The sequence below is a fragment of the Pelophylax lessonae genome (genome assembly GCF_965119305.1).
Source record: "Pelophylax lessonae genome assembly, chromosome: 3".
NCBI lineage: Eukaryota > Metazoa > Chordata > Amphibia > Anura > Ranidae > Pelophylax > Pelophylax lessonae.
Genome location: NC_138770.1, coordinates 631,333,781 through 631,359,983, shown reverse-complemented (window position 1 = coordinate 631,359,983; position 26,203 = coordinate 631,333,781). Strand labels below are relative to the sequence as shown.

General features: G+C 44.6%; 1 protein-coding gene across 5 annotated transcripts in view; it reads right to left on the bottom strand.

Moving 5' to 3' along the window:
* EML4 (EMAP like 4) overlaps positions 1 to 26,203 on the bottom strand; it is a 351,241-nt gene that overhangs the window by 176,976 nt on the left and 148,062 nt on the right. The gene's annotated exons all lie outside the window — the stretch shown is intronic.

Below are 26,203 nucleotides of genomic sequence, written 5' to 3'. Positions count from 1 at the left end.
CATTCTCCAGCATTGCCATTTGTAAAATGCAGCTGGTCCTCATTTCCCTTACACCTGAAACATGGAGGAACCAACACACTGTGTGCTACATTCAGGGAAAACTATAAAGTTTTCTTTTTTCTTTCATGGTTAGATATTTCTGTAAAATGAATTCGCTTTAAAGCCGTATTAAACCCAAAATCAAAAATGTAATATATTGTAGCTTACCAATCATTAGATGTGATGGCCGAAGCATTGTGTGTATAAGGCAGCAGTGTGATCCAGGGGGAGGGGGGGGGGCAAAACTCAGGAGCATTGTGTGTATAAAGGTAGCAGTTTGATCCATAGGGAGGGGGGCAAATCTCAGGAGCATTGTGTGTATAAGGCAGCAGTGTGATCAAGGGGGGGGGGGTAAATCTCAGGAGCATTGTGTGTGTGTAAGGCAGCAGTGTCATCCATGGGGAGGGGGGCAAATCTTGGGAGCATTGTGTGTATAAGGCAGCAGTGTCATTCATGGGGAGGGGAGCAAATCTTGGGAGCATTGTGTGTATAAGGCAGCAGTGTGATCCAGGGGGAGGGGGACAACACTCAGGAGCACTGTGTGTATAAGGCAGCAGTGTAATCCATGGGGAGGGGGGCAAATCTCAGGAGCATTGTGTGTATAAGGCAGCAGTGTGATCCATGGGCAGGGGGGCAAATCTTGGGAGCATTGTGTGTATAAGGCAGCAGTGTGATCCAGGGGGAGGGGGACAACACTCAGGAGCACTGTGTGTATAAGGCAGCAGTGTAATTCATGGGGAGGGGGGCAAATCTCAGGAGCATTGTGTGTAGAAGGCATGTCAGTAGTCCGTGTGAATTTAAAGTTGTGAGTTTAGTGGTCCGTGAGGGCCGAAAGGTTGATGACCAGTGTACTAGCAGATTTAGATACACTAACAAATTGAAGCTAAACTCCAGCCAACACTGTACAAGCAGCTACAGCAAACCTTTTTTTCTACTTTTGGGATAAAGGTTTTAAATAAAGTAAAAGCTGGTCATTGTAAGAACCCTTTCCAGTGTTAAACAGTTTGTCTCATCCCTGTAACTAATACAATCTGCAAGAGAGCATGTTCTTTTGAAAAAAAGCTGAATTGCCGGCCAGATCACCTAAAAAAGAAAACAAATACAGCCACCACTTCCAAGAATTGATAGGCTGCCATTTAATAAAGGTTTGCTTTTTGGTTTAATACTGCTTTAGGTGGAGCTCCCACTAAAATAAAATGTTGCTAAAGTGGAACTCCTGGCACAACTTTTTTTTTCCTTTTATGTATTTTTTTTTTTTTTTCCAATATTTTATTTATTCATTCAAGAAAGAGAAAAACAAAAACAAAAAGAAACTGACATTTCACATCAAAGTAATTACATCAATACATAGTCATCAACAATCAGTCATGTCTCTCTCAGAAACAAAAACAGAAGATAGGCATATAAACGCTCAATAACAGTATATCTATATCAGCAGGATACTAAGATATTGTCCTTCATTATGCAATCTGACATACCAAATTTTCAAAAATAATAAAAAAAAGCTATACAATTCCTGCATTGATAATATTGTTCATTATGCCTTCCTTTTTCTCTCCTCTCTCTTTCTCCCTTTTTTTTTTCTTCCCTCCCTTCCCCCCCCCCCCCCCCATCCTCCCCTCCCCTTTATAATAGAAAGAAAGAAAAAAAAAAAAAAAAGGTGCAAGAAAAGAAAGATAGAAAAAAAAAAAAAAAAAGGAGACACCCCGAACCCCATTTAATGGGGAAGGGGGTTATAGATATGCAAATTGTTATTCTCCCATGCACCCGCCTGTAGATTTCAAACTTGAGCCTTCCCCTGACTAAGCATGTTTCGTCCTCTCTCTGAGAGGATGAAGGAGTTCCAAGAGCCCCAAGTCTTCTCATACATTCCTTTTTTATGTAGTCTTGTGAATCGTAAATCTTCCATTTTGTTAGTATCTTCAATTTTACATATACAGTCCCTAATAGTAGGTGGTGACTGAGATCTCCATCTCAGTGGAATGCATGATTTGGCTGCATTTAATATATGATATACAACTGACGTTTTATATCCTCTCATAGGGGTATCCGAAACATGCAATAGAAACAGAGCTGGGTCCATTGGAATCTCAAAGTCCGTAAATTCCTGTGCCAGTTCTCGGACAGCCTCCCAAAATTCTCTTAGTTTGGGGCAAGTCCAAAAAATATGTAGGAGTGTTCCCGACTCTTCTCCACATCTCCAGCAGCTATCTGAGACATGTGAGTAGTATATGTATTTTTTTTTATTCCTTTTAAAGTGTTTGTTTAGCCACTATGTTATATTTATATCATCCCATCTGTTATAGAACGATATGTGTCCCAGTGTCTGTGCAGTATAAAAAAAGAAAAATGCAAATTTCGACCTTGTTTTAGAGCGTCTCCCGGCACACACTTGACTCCTCACCTCTCTCCTCTCCCTGGCTGACAGCTATAGTTGGAGGGGGCCAAGAACATCAGCCGGGAGAATGGGAGGAGAAGAGCCGAAGAGTCACGTGAGTGCCGGAAGACGCTCTGAGATCAGGTAGAAATCTGCATTTTTTTTTTTATACAGCACAGACACTGGGACACATTATATAACAGATAGGATGATATTAAATATTATATTTTTTTATAGCTGCAAGAGTGAAGGGGCGGGCAGTGTCTCGAGCCAACAGGCAGGGAGGGGGGGGGGGAGAGAGGACAGGGGAGAGCAGGGCTGCATGAAAGAAAAGAGAAAGGAGGCGCAAACACCTAGTGCATGCATTACCCATGGTCACCTTTTATAAAAAAATTTAATAAAATGCCAAATGCATACTGACAGACATGAAGATTGTTAAAATCATGTTACAAGAATTCACCAGACATGAACTGGAACATGTCCTTGTAGATAGGACAGCTAACGCGTTTTGGGAGTCAAGATCCCTTCGGAGTGAGCGCTTGGCTGAATTGTTTGTTTGGAAGAGAGCAGAGCTGCAGATGACGAAGGCATGTAAACTGACCACGGTGTCAGGGCTCAGCAGCCATGATAAACTGTGGTCAGATTACAGGGGGAGGGCAGAACCAAGCAGGATCAGCCAGGTATTTCAGGTTAAACGACACAGCACAAGCACTGTGCGGTTATTTATGCTTTAAGGAAACCGGATCTATTTTTTTTTTTTTTTTTTTTAGGGTAACACTTAGTGCAGAATGTATCATGATGGCAACAGTACCCAGGACAGGAGTTAGTGGAAGCAATACAATCCATCAACATCCTAAAGCTTAAAGTGACCCTTTCACCATTTATTAACATTAAAACAGGATTTATATAGCGCCAACATTTTGCACAGCGCTTTACAAAATAAAGAGAGACAGTACATTTACACTATAACTCAGTATAAGAGGGGGGCCCTACTTGTGAAAGCTCGCAATCCTGAAGATGTTTACTTTCACCAAATAGGTTACCTATATAAGAATTGTTCATATGCTTACCTCGTATCTCTCCTTCCCAGCCGTTGTTGCAAATATGGTGTAATATAAATATATATATATATATAAATATATATATATATAGGCCTCTGCACTGAGGACCGAGAGATCGAACACTGCCGATCACTCGGTTCTGACAGCTCCCTAAGCAGAGAGCCATTGACCGTCAGTCAGCAACTCTCCGCTCTGCCCCCTCCTCGCTCATAGGAACGCTGGTTTGTGGAGCGGTGGGGAGCGGCCGGTTCAGGCTCTCAGGGGCTCGCTAAGAGGCTGAGCCAGGTGTCAGTCCAGGCACCTTGGGGATCCCGACTTCCATTGTCACAAAGGTGCGGTGCCTGGACTGATTTCTGTGAAGTCAGCAGAATGCAGACTTCAGCTTGCTCTCTGCTGAAAACGGATCACAGGAGGGCAAAACAAAATACACTCCTGTGATTCACAGGAGATGTACGGCCAAACGAGCTTCGACTGTACATCTCCTTTAATACAAGCTTGTCCATTTTATGCCATACACCGACACATGGACATAAAAGTTTCTTCTAATACCAATATTCTGGAAGTGGGCTCTATTCTAGAAAGAATCTCTCCTGTCTGTGCCGTCCTTGTCCTTCCCTCAATCTATACGGTGAATAACAGCTTGTATTCTGAGAATTCAAGACTAGCGTACATTTGTCTCCGTCCATGCACATAATTTATTACATGGACGGCTGCCATCATTACTGTACCACAGGCTATGTTTATTCCTGCTTTCCACTGACTCAGCACTATGCTCTGTAGGAAGGTATACATGTTGCAAGGAACCAATAACATTACATGAGCAGCAAGACTATACAACATATTAACGGGATTAACTCCTTGGCCTCTGGAAAACCCCACAAAAATGTGTGACATCACGTAGGCTCCAGACCTACCTTGTTCTTGAAAACTGCAACAATTGATGCCCTTTTATTGCTGTATAATATATAGAATACTTGCAATTTTTATATACTAATGCCCAGGTTTTTTACATAACAAAAAAGGTCAGTCAAGGTGTAACTCAAGTAAACAGCTCGAGCAAACAGCTACATGCTTGAAATAAGATTTATTGCTAACCTCACAAAATTTTGGGCAGCTATACTTGTGATAAACACACCTCTGCCAGTTTAGGACTGGACCATAAATATGACAAAATATGAACAAAGCATATCCCGCTATGGTGTGTACTTGTCTCAGATAAGAGCACCAAGGTTCATTTTTGCCTGCTGCTTCATTCCTCTATCTGCATGAATCACTTCTGACAAGTTTTCCTGACGCCAAGAGAAAAATGGTAATAGGGAGGGAGCCCCAGCATTCAGCCATAATTGACAACCTCAGCTCTGTTCCTGTGTGCTGTGCAAAGGGGGGGTCCCTTCCCTCCAAACAGCTGTCAGTGAGTTCTCCTCCAAATCAGCTGTCAGTGAGGGTTTACAACCACTTTAAAGTAGTGAACTCTGCAGAGTGCAATTTTAGCTCTTTTTCGCAAACTAAAGACAAACCTTATAATTTCTGCACTTTGAATGAATGTAGCGAAAAGAAGAGGGCAGATAAACGGGTACAACTTAAGTATGAGGATTTGGTTCATCTATGTGTATCACCTGAGGCCAGCTACTTCACTGGATATACAACCACTTTAAAGCAGAATTCCAGAGAAAACAAAAGATAATCCTTGCAGTGTGCTCCCCTTTGCACTACAAGGGTTAAATGGTCATTCGTTCTAGGAGGAAAGGAAAAAGCAGAAATACCTAAATTACAAAAAGCCAAATTTGTAATCAGATTTTTCTATGGACAAAAAATATCAAAATACTCTCAACTTAGAGGTTCACAAGATGTAAAGATTCCAAACATAATTCACACGTAGACTCTACGCGTTTCAGGAATCCTTCAGGAGCACACGTGAGATACATTGGAACCCGCACAGTCTTTTTAGAAAGGGGACAAATGGTATAACTGGAATTTACATCATGAAAGTATTTCCCATAAAGATACATCTAAAGAAAACAGGATGGAGCCACCGCCTCTCAGGTAAGGCAACCTATGTGGCCAACAAGCATTAAATAAACTTGTGCAATTGTGGTTTTGATCCCCGTTCTTTAAGACTTTGATTACAACTGTAGTATTCCATCACAAGAGGGTCATTCATGTAACAAGATCGTATATAGGACATATCTTATAACCACAGGGCTTCCAGGCCCTACCCATCAAGAAAATAGAATCTCAGGACCCTACATAGTTCAAATTCCAGCGTACAGCGAATCCTGAGGCTCCATCCTGATTTCTTCAGATGCATCTTCACAGAAAATTCTTTCATGTTGAAAATTCCAGCCATTTGGAACCTTTCTATAAAGACCAAGTGTGGGTTCCGAAGCATTCTCTCACGTGCTCCTGAAGAAGGATTCCCGAAACGCGTTGAGTCTACATGTGTATAACGTTTGAAATCTATACATGTTGTGAACCTCTAAGCGAAGATTTTAATGTGCTTTGTAAATGTTTTTAATGGAATTCTATAAAATAGTTTTTAAAATACTCAGTTCTATATACAGTATATGTCCTATATACAGTATATGTCCACAGAAAATACACGACTATAGATTTGGCTTTTTGCAATTATACAAATTATAAGGATGTGGACATATAGCACACACTATCTCGGTTTTTCAATCGCTTACAGAAATACTTACCTTACTACTAACTCCACAAGCTTCCCCCCATCACTTAGCCGGTCCCCAAAGCTGCTTTTAGATTGGTCACTGCCTCATTGGTGCACTCCTATAAAATGCAAGACCAATGACAGTTGAGGCCCCCGCCCACATTCCAGAGTGTTGGAGAGAAAGCAGAGCGCCAGCTGCCAGGGGAGCAAACAACAAGGTTAATATTTCTGCTTATTTCTCTATCCCTAGACACAATAAGCATTTAACCCTTGCCATATAGAGGAGGAACTAATGTTAAGGGTTCATTTCCACTAAAGTTGTGCTTTAATTGGTCAAAACTGGTAAAGGTAAACTGGTTCAGCTATATGCCAGCCCTACGCTGTAAGAAAGGAAAACGTGGGAGTGTGGGACTCTAGGGCCTGCACAATAGCAAGGAACAAGTCGTTCTCAGGTAATTTGGTTACCAGAAAGCAGGAGGATTTAAAGAGAAGGTCAAAGGTAAAAATCAGAGGCCCAATGCAGACCGCCTGTCTATTTAAAGAACACCTTTCATGAATCATGTAAGCTATCATTTTTGATCCCTTTCTGGAGATGCTATATTCGCCTGACAGCCTTCAACTTCACCATTTGCTGAATAACCAAACCAGTACAAGAATGCAGTCAGTGAAATCTGAATTTCTGAAATTATTACTCGTTGTGGGCCATTGATTCAGACACTACTTAAAGCTGAATTCCGGGGGAAAAGAAAAATCCCCTGCACTTGAAAGGGTTAAATAGTCATTTATGCATAGGGTATCTGTAAAGGGACTTTTACTTACCTTATTCCTCACTCCTCCAGCAGCCAGCCCTCAACTCTCTCCCTGGTGCTACAGCTTTGACAATCCCTACATTGTAGGTGTGCGTTAGTTGGAACACCCTAGAAAAGAGGCTGCATATGCCAAATGCATAGCTTAAAAAGAGTCTGCAGGAGCAGAAGGTAAGGCATACTAAAGCCTACACCCTTATGAAGGGCTGTGTTTGCCCGCACAGAATGCACAGTTTTGTGCATTTGCAGCCAGGCAATCCCATTTATGTTAATTAAGAAACAGCTGCTGCACGGACACACCCGCTGCTCCCAATTTTACATCCGTGTGGGTGCGTATCCCCAAACTCAATGTCTGTGACCGGGGACACCCATGGTGATGTTAAATTAGGAGCTGCAGCTGTGTCCGTGCTGCATCCCAACTGACATCAAAAGGACTGCCAGAAAATGGATGGAGAGAACATGGATGCCCTAGTGCGCCCATGTGAACAAGGCCTAAAAGCCATTATTACTGATACCATAGGCATAAACAAGCAGATAACCCTTGCAGCCACTGCAAGGGAGGATTTTTTTTGTCCCAGGAGTTAAATCCCAACTCCGGGCAGCAAAAAAATAAAAAATAAATAAATAGTGGGGCTGTGTCTGTGTGTGCACTGCATGATTTATTTGCTCATTCTGGTCTAGAACAAGACAGACCATTTGTGTACCCGATCCCCTGCTTCTCCCCGCAGCTAGACCATTCCCACAGTTTTCCCTCATACTCCAGCAGTCCAGGGTCTATCGCCCTGAATTGGATGTGATGACACCAAGGGAGGGACAGTCCACTGCCGGAGCATAGGCAAGTACCATCTGCTGGGGAAGGAGGGTGGGGGAGAATATCAGGTAAGAAATTGTTTGTCTTCTCACCTAAAAAAACAAGCTAAAAATAATTTAGTTGCCCAGAGTTGGCATTTAGGCTTTCAAATCTGAACCTTGGGATTGTGTATTTCTTCCAGATAGGTGCAGTAATCCAGTGTGAGACTTTGCCGCTATGCAGGAGCTTCCTGTAATAAAGACCGCTTAGTCCCCGTTCACACTAAGGCGACCTGTGAGGCGACCTGGTCGCCTCACAGGTTGCCGTAGGTCGCCTTCCATAGGGAAGCTGCGGACCCATTCTAATAGGAGCGACACAAGTCGCTCCGACTTAGAAAAAGGGTCCGGAGCTTCTTTGGGGTGACCGCCATAGACTTCAATGTTATGAAGTCCGTGGCGGCCGCTCCGAGGTCGCGGCGCGATGCTCGCACCGCGACCTCGGAGGTCGCGGTGCGAAGTAGCGTCGCTTGTATGTGAACGGGGCCTTACTGCTGCTCTCTTCCTGTGGCAGGGTGACAAGTCTCGACTCCACCCCATGCTGTAGTTTTCTGCTAGCAGCCTGAATTAGGTGAGGCCTTCTGGATCTTTCCCACAGATTCGCTCTACAAACCATGTACAGCACAGTGATGTCACTGATATTTTTACAATGCAATATCTGTGTTTTAAAAGGCATTCGGTGTGCAAAAAGTAGATTTATATTATTCTTTGTGGCTACTCCACATGGGTACTACGAGTATCTAGACATATAGGAACATTGTCATTGACAGGCTCTCCCGGATACAGACATATAGGAACACCGTCATTGACAGGCTCTCCCGGATCCATCTCTTCATGGGTGGAAACACCCATTTCATGCTGGTTTAGACTTCCTGTAATGGGGGTCAATACCGTCTGGTGAGTGTGATGCACATATGAATGTTGGTGGAGAGGAGACACAACATACCACATGTGATTCGTCAGCTTCAGGTGTCTGGAGGATAACAATCACATATAGGACTGTTTTTTTCATGAATTGATTCAAATTGGGACTTTATGCACTTTATTTCACTTTGTCACTTTATTCATTTGCACTGAAAGCGTGGTCAATTTTTTGTTTCCAGTTTTCATATTTGCCTGGGACATATTGTTGACCTCCCTGCTTCTCCTAGCAGAATGAGGTGCACTTTAATGTCTGATGAATGCAACATGTGTTCTCTGTTTGGTATCTGATTTTTAGGACCAGCTGGCAGAAGGAATTCAACTGGATGTCAAAACAAACCCTGAGCAATTGGAGGTTATATACTGCGTTATTTATGCATTCCGGAATACCTCCTCCGATCACTCGTTTCTCTCTGCATCCAATGAATGAGCAGCTATTCTGTATCTAGGATAGGGCAAGTCACCAAACGAGCCAACAACAACATTATGCCCTGGTGTTTTAAAAATGACAGCTCATAAGTCACATATTTCTCATACCAGATGACTTATGGTTCATGTATTATTCTGATCCACAGGGCTTTTGTACAAACCTAGGTGTCCTAATGCCCAACTGAACTTTCAGTTTTAATCAGCTAAATATATCCCTGGTAGATCAAAATAAAAAAAGGTGTGTAAAATTACAGTTGGTTGAGCAGAAAAGTCTGTCCCCCGACACCATGCTGCAAAAGAAAACTCTCTCGCTATCTCTCTGTGTATGGAAGCAGTGGTCTCTCTACAGAGGTCCGAATTCCCCCTGCTGATTCAGGCTTTAAAGTGGTTCTAAAGGCATGAGGTGTTTTTTTTATTTTTATGCGTTAAGATAAAAAACCTACTGTGTGCAGCAGTCCCCCTAATACTTACCTGAGCCCCATCTCAATCCAGCAATTTGCAAAAGTGCCTCGGCTGTTCAAAACTCTCCTGATTGGCTGACACACAGCAGCAGCGCCACCGGCTCCCACTGCTGTCAAAGTCAGTTATCGAATAAGGAGAGAAGGAGGGAGTGGAGCGGGGCCGAACCGCGGCGCCATGTCTATATGGACACACAGAGCTGCGGCTCGGCTGCCCCATAGCAACCTGTTTGCTGTGGGGGCACTTGGCAGGAGAGAGGGGCCAGGAGTCCGGGGCGAGGTACCCGAGAAAAGAAAGATCCAGGCTGCTTTGTGCAAAAACACTGCACATAGCAGGTAAGTAGAACGTTTGTTACTTTTAAAGACAAAAAAAAAAAAAAAAAACCACAAGACTTTAGTATCACTTTAAGATCAGCTTAGCGAATGCTCCTTGGTGATCAAAAACTCTGGCTCTGATTCAACAGGCAATTCCACACAGTAAGCAGGGGTCCTCCTCTATAGCATGCTGGCAGGGGACAGACTTTTCTACTTAAACTGTGGCTGCTTTTTTAGTCCCCATTCACACTAGCATGACTTGTCATGCCTCCAGGTCGCCCGCCATTGATTAGCACAGGACCCGTTCTAATAGGAGCGACACAAGTCGCTCCGACTTAGAAAAAGGGTCCTGTACTACTTTGGGGCGACCTGGAGGCAACCTGCATTGACTTCAATGATATGAAGTCTGTGCCTCACAGGTCGCCCCAGCAAGTAGAGTCGCCCCTGTCTGAACGGGGTCTAAAGGAAACAAACAAAAAATAACTAAATACTTTGCATTCGTTTTGATGGATTTAGAATGTATTTTTATATATTTAGAGTATTTAAACTGAAAGTTCATTTGGGCTTTTACTAAATGAAGGGGGTGACAATGGGAGGCAACACTGGGCTCACTGACCTTGCAGGTAGCATGCCATTTGTTAGCTAGGGCTTCTGACGCATACAGGACAGGACTGTTCGCTCCATTTGTATACAGGAAGAATGCTGCCAGCAGTGAAATGAAAATTAACCTGCAGAGGGCTGAATTCAAAGACACCCTGAAAATCAAAGTGAAAAAATCATGCAGCAGGTTAGTCCTTTTTGCTGAGATTTCAATGCAGCAACTCATAATGGTCCTCAGTAGCTCATATACATGCCTGACTCATTAGGAGCATACCTCCAATGTGACTATGGGTGGTGTCCTAGGCTATTTACTCCCAGATCTGGTCCAGGGCATTACTGAGCTCCTGAACAGACTGAGGTGAAACCTGACGTTATCTGATGGACCAAAAACAATGTCCCAGAGGTAATCTACTGGATTTTTGATCAGGCGAACATGGGGGTCATTCATCCTTCATCCTCCAGGAACTGGCTGCATACTCTCGCCACATGAGGCAAGGCATTGTTGTGCATCAAGAACAACAGGACCCACTGCACCAGCTTAGGGTCTGACAATGGGTCGAAGGTTTTAATCCCAATACTTAATGGCAGTCAGGGTGCCATTGTCTAGCCTGTAGAGGTCTGTGCATCCCTCCATGGATATGCCTCCCCAGACCATCACTGACCCACCGCCAAACTGGTCATGCTGAACGATATTACAGGCAGCATAACATTCTCCACGGCTTCTCCAGACCCTTTCACATCTGTCATGTTTGCCAGGGTGAACCAGGGTCCAGGTATCGCCTCATGCTATCAGTAGTGACGCTGACCCTAGCCAGATGCAAAAGTAGTAAAACAGTCAGAAACAATGAGTAGGGAAAAACAATATCAATAGCCTCCACCGGTAAAAACATTCTGGTTTTGGAGGTTGTCTCGTTGTTGCCCATCTAGTGCACCTGCAATTTCATTAAACCAAAGCAGCTTAAACTGATTAACAACCCCCGCGGCTACCTAACTGACCAGATCAATATCCCAGGAGTTTGACTTGATGCTATACTCAAATAAATAAAACTATATATATATATATTTTTTTTTTTATATATAAACAGGAACTCACTTCCCTTGTAAACAGAGCACCTGAGAGCCGGTTCACACTGAGACGGCACGACTTTTTGGGGCGACCTGTGAAGTCTCGTGCACCGCGACTTCGGCGCGACTTGCAGGGACTTTACATAATGGAAGTCTATGCAAGTCACTCCGAGGTCGCCCCAAAGTAGTACAGGACCCTTTTTCTAAGTTGGAGCGACCTGCGTCCTGCACGACCGACCGCGACTTGTCAGGCTGACAAGTTGCGGCAATGTGAATGGGCTCTCAATCTCTGTGTCATATCTATGTCCATATCTGTTGCAACTTCCTTGCCATTAGCCTACCTCTGTGCAAGCTATCACCCTTCAGTCCATCATGAATGCTGCCGCCAGACTCATCCACCTTGACAATCACTCGGTGTCCACTACTTCTCTGCCCCTCTGCCAATCCCTCCTCTGGCTTCCAATTGTCAAATAAAATTGAAAATACTATCATCATACAAACCCATTCAAAACTCTTCCTTGAGCTACATCACCAATCTTTCCTCAGTGTATCACCCAAACTGTCCCCTCTACTCTTCCCAAAATCTTCTGTTCTCCTCCTTTCATGCTCATCTCCAGACCCTCTCCTATTCTCTGGAACACCTTACCCCAATCTGTCCAGCTATCTCCTGCCCTTTCCATTTTTAGGCAATCTCTAATAACTCATCTCTTCATGGAAGCAGATCCTGCCTTCAACTAACAACTGAATCTTTTTTTTCCTCCCATCAGCTCATCCCTCACAGTTATTACCTTTTGCTCCACTTGCCCCTTTCTTTTAGATTGTAAGCTCTCAGGAGCACTGTATTGAATTGTATTGTAACTGTACTGTCTCCCTTTATATTGTAAAGCACTGCACAAACTGTTGGCACTATATACATCCTGTATATTATATGGCAAAGATAATTGAGGTGGCCTTGCCTGACATCAATAAATCTGGGCCACAAAAACTGCATTCACTTGCTGCACTTCTTCCACATCACTATACACCTTAGAGACAGCACAGCGGATTGCCATAGTAAAAGTATTACGGTAGTTATCCAATCAAAAGCACACATGCGTTCATCTGCAGCAGAGACCTCTGAATCCGCCTGTATTGAATTGTACCTGTATTGTTTGGCCTATAGTTGTAAAGTGCTGCCCAAACTGTGGACTCTATATAAATCCTATATAACAGGGGTCTCCAAACTGCAGCCCGAGGGCCAGATGTGGCCCTTTGCTAGTCTTCATCTGGCCCTCCGGGCACTATTCCTCCCACTGATATGAAGCACTATTCTTATAATTCTTTCACCGATACCAATGATGGGATACTATTCCCCCCTACTAATAGGGGCACTGCTCCTTCCTCCTATTTACCACCAAACCTGAGGCCATATTTATTCTCATTAATGCAGAGCCCCGGACATTTACTGCCCCTGCGGGCCACAATCCGGCCCTCCTAAAGTCTGAAGGATAATAAACTGGCCCTTTGTTTAAAATATTTGGAGACCCCTGCTATATAACAGTCAGTCAGGTCCATTGACATGGGCCATCTCAGGACTTTGAAGACCAATGCATAATAGTCTAGAACAGAGCAGTCCCTGACGTTTTGGTCCATAGGCAATCCATTAAACATACCATATACAGGCAGAACGCAATAAATAGATGGACAACTTTCTAAAAGCCTTTGTTAAAATTCTAGGCACGTTTTGAGATTTTTATTTTATGTTTTTTTGAATCCAAATATAGCTTGTTTTCTTAGCTTAGTAACAAAATAGCCACTAAAAAAAGAATAGAAAACAGAACAAGCACGATGACAAATATTAGGATGGCGGAACGCCTGGTCACAGGCTGCAATGTACACAAGACGCATCTGGAAGTGTAAACAGTCATTGTGTGTTTTATAATTTCACACCTCGTCCTTCTCCAATCCCAATGACTCTCCTTTCCGGGCACATGTACACAGTTCTAGTCTTTCCAGCTTCACGCCTTTTAGCACAACACTTCTAGCGTGGTTTTGTAACAGGATGACTTTTTCATAATCCTGTCCATGCCAGTCTAATGGAGAAAGGCCCAAAAAATGACATCTTCTATTATCATCAGGCAACTTTCTATCTAATGCTACAAGACAAATTATTTCACCATTTCATTTATCCCTAAGAGACAAAGCCATAATGATAGTTTTAGATTTTAAAGAAGTTGTAAACCTCAGAAAAAAAAAAAGAAAAGAAAATTAAAAAAGAAGAAAAACCTGAAAGAAAGGCATAATGAGCTAGCATGCATCGCATACTAGCTCATTATGAAATCCTTACCTTAGAAGGAAGCCCTCGCAGTGCCGCCCGCTCACCTGTAACACCACAGACATTTTCAGCCGTCCTACTTCCTGGTTCCCGTCGCTGGAGGCGCGATGACATCACATGCGCGCGGGAGCCGCCGTTCACGGCACAAGGCTCTGAAGGAACGGCACAGGTGGCCGTACCTACAGAGTGCATGCGCCGATGACGTCATTGGCTGCATGCAATGTAAATATCTCCTAAACGGTGCAATTTAGGAGATATTTACACTACCTATAAGTAAGCCTCATTATTATAGGCTTACCTATAGGCTCAAGTCATTAAGTGGGGTTTAAAACCTCTTTAAGAGCCATTTCCCACCAGGAATAGCACAGTATTACACGGTGCGTTCTCGTACGATTCACAAGCAGTGGTGTGTGGTGCAATTTCAGCCCATTCATTTTGAAAGTGCTGAAATCGCACCAAACGTAAAACATGCACTACTTCTGGAAACTCACTGCAACCAGATAGCATAGTACTTCTGTACCATGCGATCCACTGTAGGGTAACGCGCTGCATTTGCGACCTGCGTTTGGAGTGTCATTAACTTAATATTGACATTGCTGCAGATCGCAACTGGAGTGCGAGAAACGCACACAAAATGCAAGTTTCCCGCACCGTGTTCTGGCCCTAAATTTACCCCGTCATGAAAGAAACATGGAGGCTAACTATTGCTCTGTCTGGAAATGTTAGTTTAGTGGCTGTTATGTTGACAATCTGACTTTTCTACTTTAAAAACGGTAATAAAGTCCCCATAAAGGTGCTAAAGAATAGTCCCCCTGCAGATTTAAGTCATAATGTACTAGTATGCACCGCGTACTAGCACATTATGACAGACTTCCCTACAAACAAAGCCCTCCGGCGCTTCCATCTTTGCCCGGTCTTCCTTCCGGGTTTCATTTGTATGGGAATCACATCGCCATGGCTCAGGAAGCGGGCCGTAAATGTGGTCTGAGCTGTGCATGCGCCAGTTTAGATCACATTACCGCTGACAGGAAAGGGGGAGATTTAGGACAGAAGAGACCTCTAGAGTCTCTTTTGGTATATAAACCCTGCCCGTCAGCAAATTTTTACATTTTGACTTTACTTCAACTTTAAAGTGGATGTAAACCCTTACATATAACCCAGTGAAGGGACTGGCCTCAGGTGATACATGGAGATGAAACAAGTTCTCCTACAAAAGTTGTACCTGTTTATCTAGTGCAGGCTTTCCCCTACATTTATTCATTCAATGTGCAGAATCTACACAGGACCTTTCAGCTCTAAAAAAGTAGGGGGCAGGGCGCTGAAGTCAGATCAGTGAGAACTCTGAAAGCAGACGGGAGGGGAGGAAAGGGGAGGACAGGGAAGTGTGGGGAAGGAGAGGTGGGGAAGGAGAGGTGGGGAAGGAGAGGTGGGGAAGAAGAGGTGGGGAAGAAGAGGTGGGGAAGAAGAGGTGGGGAAGAAGAGGTGGGGAAGAAGAGGTGGGGAAGGAGAGGTGGGGAAGGAAGGAAAGTCAAGGGGGGAAGGAAGGAAAGTCAAGGGGGGGAGGGAGGGAAGTGAAGGAGGGAGGGAAGTGAAGGGGGGGGGGGAGTGGAGGGAAGTGAAGGGGGGGGGGGAGTGGAAGGAAGTGAAGGGGGGGGGGGGTGGAGGGAAGTGAAGGGGGGGGGGAGTGGAGGGAAGTGAAGGGGGGGGAGTGGAGGGAAGTGAAGGGGGGGGGGAGTGGAGGGAAGTCAAGGGGGGGGGGGAGTGGAGGGAAGTCAAGGGGGGGGGGGAGTGGAGGGAAGTCAAGGGGGGGGGGGGGAGTGGAGGGAAGTCAAGGGGGGGGGGAGTGGAGGGAAGTCAAGGGGGGGGGAAGTGGAGGGAAGTCAAGGGGGGGGAGTGGGGGGAGTGGAGGGAAGGGGGGAGTGGAGGGAAGGGGGGAGTGGAGGGAAGGGGGGAGTGGAGGGAAGGGGGGGAGTGGAGGGAAGGGGGGAGTGGAGTGGAGGGAAGGGGGGAGTGGAGTGGAGGGAAGGGGGGAGTGGAGTGGAGGGAAGGGGGGGAGTGGAGGGAAGGGGGGGAGTGGAGTGGAGGGAAGGGGGGGAGTGGAGTGGAGGGAAGGGGGGGAGTGGAGTGGAGGGAAGGGGGGGAGTGGAGTGGAGGGAAGGGGGGGAGTGGAGTGGAGGGAAGGGGGGGAGTGGAGTGGAGTGAAGGGGGGGAGTGGAGTGGAGTGAAGGGGGGGAGTGGAGTGGAGGGAAGGGGGGGAGTGGAGGGAAGTAGAGGGAGGGAAGTGGGGGAAAGGGGCCCCCCTTTTACACAGCATACAGGAACAGAGCTAAGGTTGTCAATCACAGACTGTGCCTTACCCTGCAGAATATTAGCATGCATAAAGAAAGGGATGTATTCCAGAGATAAGACTATAATCCTTCCACTTTATAAAACTCTGGTCCGACCACATCTGGAGTATTCTGTCCAGTTCTGGTCGCCAGTCCTCAGGAGGGATGTGTTGAAACTGGAGAGAGTCCAGAGAAGGGCAACTAAACTAATTAGGGGATTGGAGGACCTTGACTATGAAGAGCGTCTACAATCGCTCGATTTATTCTCCCTGGAGAAGAGACGTCTGAGGGGGGACATGATCGCAATTTATAAATATCTTAATGGGGATCCCAGCTTAGAAAAAAAGCTGTTCATTCGAAGGGATTGCATGAGGACTCGAGGGCATACAATGCAATTAGAGGAGAAGCGTTTTAACCTCAGGCAACGTGGGGGGTTCTTTACTGTTAGGGCTACAAGATTGTGGAATTCTCTACCACAAGAGGTGGTTTCTGCGGGTAGTATGGTGGCTTTCAAAAGACTCTAATGCCCCATACACACGTGCAGATTATCTGCAGACTTTTGTCTGCAGACTTACCAAAACCATATAATATGAGGTCAAACCTAAACACTTTCAATTTGTATGCAATCCGGCAGGCTCTTGCACTACATAGAAAAGGTAAATCTGAAGACAAAAGTCTTCAGATAATCTGCACGTGTGTACGGGGCATTAGACTTACATCTCAAGGATCAGAACATTCAGGGGTATTTGAGATGATTACAGCCACACACACCTACACAGGTTGAACTGGATGGACTATTGTCTTTATTCAACCTCACCTACTATGTAACTATGTAACTTTTTTCTCTTAGTGTCAGAAAATCTCATCAGAAATTACTCTGCAGAAAGCAGAGGAAAGCAGAAGCAGGCAGAAATGACACTTGGAAATGCTCTGGATTGAGAAGAGTACACTCTATATAGGAATATGCTTTGTTCATATTTCATATCTGAGGTCTGTGCTGATCTGTATCATTGTTCCAGCACTTAATACAGTGAAGCTGGTAAGGGACAGCCAGGCAACTAGAATAAGGTGGTCAGTAAAAAGTGCTAGAATTTCACTTAAGATGGAGGGATCCTAAAGGCTTAGGTATTCACCCTTGTAATGGTGCTACACTGCAGGAACTATAGTCCTGCATTGGATATAAGGAGGACACTGAAGGACAGTCCACTGTTGGGAGTAGAGGAGCACCGTTTGTCCGGGTATGCTTTTTTTAAATTCATGGTAAATCAGTTTTTCTTTAATCTATATATATTTTTGGTGTTGGAGAAAGACTACTACTGAAAGCAATACATCTACAGTACATTGATTCATGGAACAACAAATCAGCCATCTGCTCCTTCCAGGATTAAACATCACCGAGTGCCTTGGAACATGCTTGGGGAGTCAAGTTTTGGAAAGAAAGCACTACAACGACTAGGATGTGACCTTCTCAAACCATCATTTTCCAGCACCCAGTTTACAAATATGTCAATGGAGCAGCTGTGATTTCTATAAATTAACAACTCTCTGGATACCACACTGTGCTCTACTAAGGCAGCAGAGAATTCAAGCTTTGTTCTGAGCCGCACTGACAATGAGAGAAAAACAGTGTGAGCTGCGATAATATAATGGTATTCATTTATACATACTATTACAGGATGAACGTGCTTAACCACTGAAAGTGATTGAAAAGTCTCATTTTGTTTCCTATAACATTAACATATTATACTTACCTGCTCTGTGCAGTTAGTTTTGCATACAGCAGCCCGGATCCTCCTCTTCTCGGGTCCCTCTTCTTTACTCCTGGCCCCTCCCTCCTGTTCAGTGCCCCCACAGCAAGCAGCTTGCTATGGGGACACCTGAGCCGAGTCACAGCTCCCTGTGTCCATTCAGACATGGAGCACCGACCCAGCCTTGCCCCCTGCTGCCATAACCCCGGTATTTAACATCAAAGTAGCAACCTAAATGCACGGTGGCCGGTCCAGAAGTGATTAAAAGTAAAATGTATTCTCCCACCTATTTTGCTTACTTTCCCAGATCTAACCCAACCCAGGGTGAGTTAAGGGGAAAATTAAGTATACTTCCCTTGATCTGATGGTCACAGTCCTCACTGTCATGGGTGCACCTGTATATTCCAGCCCTATAGACATCTGTGGGTCTGTGTCCCGAGGCTAGAGATACTTGGAAACAGTCCCACAGAATTCGATCAGGCTGTAATATGCAGACATGGCCAGGACATTGAAGACCTGTGGTGAGGCAGTAAAAAGGGCAGAGAGAAGAGATGTTAAAGAGGATCTCCAGGCTCCCCCCAAAAAATTCAAAGTCAGCAGCTACAAAGACTGTAGCTGCTGACTTAATATAAGGACATTTGACTGTCCAGGGATCCAGCGATCTCCTTACTGAGCCGATTCTTCAATCGGCTTCGGGTGCAGGCACGGGCATCTCAAGTATGGGAAACCGGAAGCGAATCCTTGTGGCTTCACAGCCGGATTCTAATTGCGCATGCACAAGAAATGCTGCACCTTGGGAATGGTCCCATAGGCTTCTGAGACCTGTGATGGGTCTCTGAAGATTACGGAGGAAGGCGAACTTCCAGCTTAGATCATCTGACCGGAAGTGGAAGCAGGTAACAATCCTTAGATCGCCGCAGCACGTCTGACCGGAAGTGGGAGCGGTCCAAAATCGCGGGACAAGTCGCACTAGTGTGAAAGGGGCCTTGGAGATTAAACTGCCCTCCCTTAGGCTACGTTCACATGTTGGCGTAGCGGATCGCGGGCAGAATCACCGCTATTTTTCCCACGATCATTCCCGGAAATCATTGCAAATCGCGGGACGCCTGTGCGTTGCCGTTGATTTGCAATGGCACCCCAAACGCTGTGCGATGTTGCCGCGATTTCCGCCTGCCGGACGCCCAAAAAAGGTACAAGAGCTTCTTTGGGGCGTCATGCGACCTGCTATTTTGTTTGCGCGATGTTACGGCGATTCAGCAGGCGGAAAACGCGGGAACTTGGCACAGCGTTTGGGGTGCCATTGCAAATCACGGGCAACGCACAGGCGTCCCGCGATTTGCAATGATTCCGGATCGCGGACAGAATAGCAGTGATTCTGCCCGCGATCCGCTACGCCAACAAGTGAACGTAGCCTTACAGATGGAAGTTCATTCCTTTGATCTAAAATAATGAAATGATACATTGTAAAACATTGTGTTTATAGTTATCTAGCAGCTTTAGCAATGTTGATAAACATTTGCTGGAGGTTTTTTTTTTCTTGACAGCTGTGAGCGAGCAGAGAACAGCTCAGTAAGAATTGAGGACATGCCGTTTTTAAGATCGTGAGGGGGGAGTGAATCAAGATCGCGATTTTCTAACGATAAATCGTGCAGCTCTGAACTTACGAGAATTGTTGTAGCTTTAGTATCCGCTTCACTTTCGATATAGACACCAGCATACGAAAAAAAATAAAAAATAAAACGGATTCTCATTGTGTGTACGAGGCCAGTGGTGGACCAGGAATCGGACACTGCTAGAAGGATTTGGAATGAAGGGATTCTCCGGGCACCAATGGTCTTGAAGAGAGCAAAGACCCGCAGCGCGGGAAGCAAAGAAGGTAAGTGTAACATCTTTGTGCCGGTTCACACTAGTGCGGCTGCGGAGATCGCATTTAATTCGGAGCGCACTGCTCCTTTATTACATGCGATCTCATGTGCGGTGCGAATTTCAGCCATACACTTTGTATGGCTGAATTCGCACTGCATCCGCACCAAAGACGCACAGGAGGCATTTTTTGAGCCGCATCAAAATCGAATTGCAGTGGTTCACACTTGTGCGATCCGATTCTGTGCGTACTTGCAGATCGCACTGCGATATGCAATCAAACTGGGGGTGTCGTTAACTTTTAATTGACACCCCCTGCGTATCGCATATGGCAGTATGAACTGCCAGATGTGTGGATGTGATGCGGTAACACGCTGCATATTCGCAGCGTTCCCGCATCGCACAAGTGTGAACCAAGCCTTTCTCACAAGGTAGCCTTAAAGTAGAACCCAAACCAAAACATTTTTTTTTTTATTATTATTTTGGATAGAGTAAGGCTCGGTTTCCACTAGTGCGACTTGCTGTGCGACTTGACACATGCCCGTTTCCACTGCCGCGACTTGAGTTGCGGCGACTTCAAAAGTAGTTAGTGCACTACTTTTGAGCCGGCTTCAGTGCGACTTCCCTCTATGAGGGACAAGTCTCACTGAAAGCCGCAAACAACTTTAGCTACGAAGTCGCGCTAGAAGTAGCACGACTTCGTAGCCGCGGTAGTGGAAACCGAGCCTTAGGGAGAGTGGATTTTTTTGCCAGCTTTATCCCACTGGAGAGATTTCCTCTCACTTCCTGTTCTGGCTGTGGTACAGGAAGCAAAGAGAAATCTCCAAAGTGATGGAATCCCTAATTGTCACCAGATCTGCTGTCCCTATTGGAAGAGCTCCCCTTTATTTCTGTTCTGATGACAACCTGAAATTTGTGATTTCCTTTTACTTTACAGTGATAATGGTAAACGTGACAAATAGAGAGTGAATTTCCTTAACGGGGGCATAGACAGCAATAGAAACCTAACAGGTGTTTTAATCCTTCACTATTCAAAACTAAGAAAGTTTTGCCTTTAATTATACTTAAATTGCGCTTTATTATTTTGCAACAGCGTGATTAAACATCCAACTGTGCTACTGTGGACATAATGCAATTGCCTACAAATACAGTTATATGGCAGCAAAACAAAATAATTAAATCAATCACTGCTAATGTTGTAAAAGGGAAATCTAAAACTTTGTCACAGTTCACTTTTGAGAAAATCCAATACAGGCAGATTATGAAGGCATTTCACACAGTCTCTGTTCATGGATACAAGGTCCTGTGCAATCGACTTCATGAGACACTACAGGGAGCCAGCCTACAGGGGGCAGTACTGGGATTACCCAGTCTGAACATTCACAGGCTCATGAATAGATGGAAAACAAATGTAAGGATTTATGAAAAAAGAAAAAAAATGTATTTATTTTTTTTTTAACTTTGCCTGCAGCCAGCACTATGCAATAGCAGTATTGATGATTGTAATTTCTCATCCATTTGGGATAGACAGAAATATTTATCTACCTACCTCTGAGCACAATTCCTTGGTTCCACTCCCTACCCACCTCCCAGTACCGCCCTTTTAGAAAATACAGAACCAAGTAACATTTTGTAGTGTGAAAAGAATATACAAGGTATATGCCCCACGCCAAAAGATAGGGTTTATGGTGGATATATAAATAAATAGAGGAATCTGATAAATGTGAGATACAAACGGCCATGTACTATTGATTCTGTAGCATGGGGACACCTATGTTCCCCTCTTCCTTCCGGCTGCGTAGTATTACGGGTGGAGATAGAGGCGGAGCTTTCACTATATTAAGGCACACTATGCTATGCAGTCCAAACTCTGAAGAAGTCACCGGATGTGACGAAACGCGTCAGTTTGGACCGCATAGCGTCATCACGCTACCCTGGGTGGAACGCAAGCCGGAAGCAAATCCGCTGATTCCGCGAGGAGGACGCGCAGCCCGCACCGCTGACCACCAGGTGTTTTACTTTGCTTTCATTGTTCGGAACCACATGTATGGGCAATAAACTTTATATCTGACTTTATTACGCTATTTGGAGCTTTCTTTTCTCTCCTTCCCAATCAACTGGGTTGTTACACCCCGGAGTCCAGAGGAGCTTTTTATCAGTCCAAAGGACCGCTTAAAGGGGAACCTTTTGGCCCAGGAGGCCACCAAAGCTCGAATGGTCTTAATGTCATATGACATATAAGACCCACTACATCTGGTAAGTGACCCAATTCATTCATTCACTTGGGACAAGCAATTGAGACTAGAGCCAATCAAGTCACAGTACTTGCACCTTCCAATTGTTAAGAATCACTTTCACTAAGGACATTATCTTGAGCACAAAGTCACCGCTTAATATTGGACTGTTTTTTGTTATTGAATTTTAATACAATAACGTATATTGCTGATTGCAAAATTATTTATTGTTTGATATTTCTACCTGAATTTTATGTCACAGCCACTCATACACAAAGGACTACAATGTGAGCACAAAATCACTTTTCACTTTTTATTCTTTTATTGTGGATTTTACATATTTATATGTCAAATCATTCATGCATTTTATAATATAGGTCTAACTAATATTGGGAATCTCCATACATATAATTTATTTAAATTTATTTTAAAGATCGGCATTTGATGATGCCATATAACTAGTTATCCAGCTAGCAAGCGCTGTATTTGGCCTTTTTTTAAAGACCATTCTTTCACACATTTTGTAGTGCAAAGTAATTTGTAATTTGGTAATAACAAGTAAAGCAATACAATAGATCCCATGCTGCCAGTAACAATAGAGCCCCTGTCAGCAACAATAGATCCCCACCAACAACAATGGACATCACCCAAACAATGGATCACTCTCAACACAATCCCTCCGCAGCAACAATAGACTCCAGCCAGCATAAACAGACCATCCAGCAGCCAGTAACAATAGACACCTCCCTCAACAGTAGATCTCTCCCAGCAACAACTGACCCCCAAGCATCATAAGACCCATGCCCAGCAACAATAGACCTCCATGAAAAAAATAGATCCCCACCAACTAGAATAGATCCCCCAGCAGCCAGCATCAATAGACCCTGCAGTACACCCCAGCACACCCAACATTACATACAGTCAGTGCTGGAACTACATTCCCCCACGATCACGCTGAAAAAAAAGGTGTGTATGTATATATATATATATATATATATATATATGTATATATATATATATATATATATATATATATGAGAGCGAGAGCGCGCGAGAGAGAGAGCGAGAGCGAGAGAGCGAGAGCGAGCACGAGAGAGAACGAGCGAGAGAGAGCGAGAGAGAACGAGCCAGAGAGCGAGAGCGAGCGAGAGAGGTGAGTATCCTAGTGCATTGCTCTATATCATTCATTTCTTCCCATTCCTATGATATAAAAACTAGTGCTGCGAGTCAGCACAGCCAAAACAGCATTTTAATAATAATGGTATTAGTAGCACAAACTAAACACATGCCAAACAACCACAAATTTGCAAAACCCTAAAAGGTTTATCACTGCACAAGTTCAATAAAAATGGACTGCACCACTTATATTGACTCCGTCTCATAAATTCACAATAACAAGACAAGTTAATCCAGCAGGCTCAAGTTCTTAACTCCATATTTCTGCACCATGACACTCAATACTGTAGAATCTCTGTGTCCAGGTCATCTATCCCAAAAATAAATAAATACAAATAATATTATAAAAAATGTCTGATGAACAGCATATATGTGGCCGGCATTGGTATAACAAGATTTGTACTGAAAAGATTATTAGAAGTAATTATTTAGTAAATATTCATCTGCGCACACTCCAACTATACAATTCCCACCCAACTGCAGCTCTTCAATAATACCAAAACTAAAATTCAATATAAATAATAAAAATAATATCACAAGCTGTGCTATTAAACATTCCAATAAAGTCTATATAACCCCTCTGTTTAAATGCGCAGACAAAATGACAAATCAATAAATTATATATACGAGGTGCTACAGATATCTCCTGTCTAACAAACAATATACTAATGTCCATTCATCAATATCCACTTCTCTATTTCCTTTGTTTTTTAGTGTTTAAAGAAATCACCCCAGAAGGGTTTTATTTCCTTGTCCCCCAGGGGCCATCATACATGTAGCTCTGTATAATATGGATAGGTGCCTTGGATGGAGAGCTAGCAAGGTTGAAAGAACAGCCCCCCCCTCCCACCCACTGCTACTGCTCACCAAACAAACCTCAACCGAGATCTGAGTCACAGAGAGAAGAGGGGGCAGTGACTGCCAGAGACGGCACTCGTCTCTGGCATTTAGACACATGCTGGAGACCAGCGCTGTCATTCACAACACAGAACACCAGCCAGTCTCAGTACAATCTCTATGCACAGATCACATTCTCCGCACATGCCTCATGAATAGGGAGAAGAAGAGGGCAGTGCCTAGTGCAGTGCTAGCTCAGGAATGGAGAGAAGGAAGAAAGGGTGGTGCCTAGTGGTTTGCTGGGCCATGAATGGGAGAAAAGGAAAAGGGGGCAGTGCCTAGCGCAGTGTTGGTTCATTAAAGTGGAGTTCCACCCTAAAATTATACTTACCTCCATCTTCTTTCTCCGGGTCACCTGAAAAACAAATGGATAAATCGCAATTTTTTTTTTTTTTTTTACTTACCTGTTTTAGAAGAAAATATACTTGCCTTACTTCCTCTTCCTCCCCTCGGCGGCCACGGCGATTCGTCACTTACTGGCTTGCAATGATTCCTGGGAGCTGAACGTCATCGCTCCCAGGAATCAATGCGCCTGCACCGGCCCCGACGTCAGTTCCGGTGCAGGCGCCGTCATACCTTGCAAAATAGCTTCTGGGCATGCCCAGAAGCTGTGCAGGGATGACGCTGCGGCACCGGAAGTGACGGCGGGGCCGGCGCAGTGCATTGTGGGACGGAAGAAGACGGAAGAGGACGCAGAAGAGGATGCGCTGGCTTCAAGCTGCCCACACCTGAGATGGCAGCGCTAGACAATACATTTTCAAGGTAAGTATTTCTTCTAAAAGGTAAGTGCAACCTGGGACAGATCAGAGGCTATCCATTGTGGAATGCACTAGTCCTGACTGTCCCGGGGGGTATTTTTAAAAAAAACTTTCCCAGGGTGGAACTCCGCTTTAATAGGGAGAAAGAAGTCAGGTCTGTACCTAATGCTCTGCTGTCATCTCACCCATGGGGGCGCCCATAAATTGGGACTTTAGTCAGGGATGGAGTGGTCAGCCGATAGAAAAAGAAAGAGCGATTTTGTTTTCTAATGACAGCAAAATATTACATACACTGAGTGCCGTTTCACATTGGCACGATGCGGGAACCCTGCAAATCCACTGCGGGTTCCCGCATCACACCTGACATGCAGGCCATATGCAAACTGCTGGTAGTGTCAATAAAAAGTTACACCCCCAGATTAGTTTGCATATCATATTGCAGTGTGAACTGTCAGTTTGGACAGGAATCGACTCGAATAGGTATGAACCCCCATCCGATCCTGGTGCGGACCAAAAAAAAGGGTCCTGTGCAACTTTGGTCAAAATGTAATGCAAATTCAGCCATACAATCTGTATGGCTGAATTTGCATTGTACAGACATCGCATGTGATTTGCACAGCAGTGTGAATCACATGCAATATCTCACATGCGGGGCCGGATTAAGAGCATCATGGGCTTGGTGCTGAGGATTTTGAAGGGCCTTAAGGGCCGTGCCTTGGCATGCACCCAGAGGAGGAAGGGTGCAGCCATGCATGCCTAATTCAACATGGGATGCTGTCTCTGAAGCCCATAAACACATCCATGCATCGGCAACTGTCCCTCCTTGTCCGGCCTTCGTGCTGTGTGGGGAGGTTCTGAGGGAGCTGCCTGGGGAAGCGAGCATAGAAGCCAGACTTCTGTGTTTACAAGTGACAGAAGAGTGGTAACAGTGAATATGGCCAACCCGGGGCCTATATTAAGGTAGGGGCCTGGAGCTGAAGCTCCAATAGCCCCTATGTTAATCTGGCCCTGCTCACATGGCATATGTGTGAACCCGCACCGAGTCCCCTGGTGGGCAGGAGAAACAAACAAGCGTTGCTGGTGAAAGGACTTCATTCATATGCAGTGTAGCACCCTTCCAAATTATGTGCAATGATATCTCTCCACCATCCACTCCTTATGAACAAAACCTTACTTTTTGCTTACCTTCTATGGTAAGGTAACCACACCTATCATTTCTTCAAATCCAATTACATTTCAAGAGTGACTTCTGACTGAAGTGAAGTGCTAACAACATTCATTCGAAATTGAAAATATCCCTA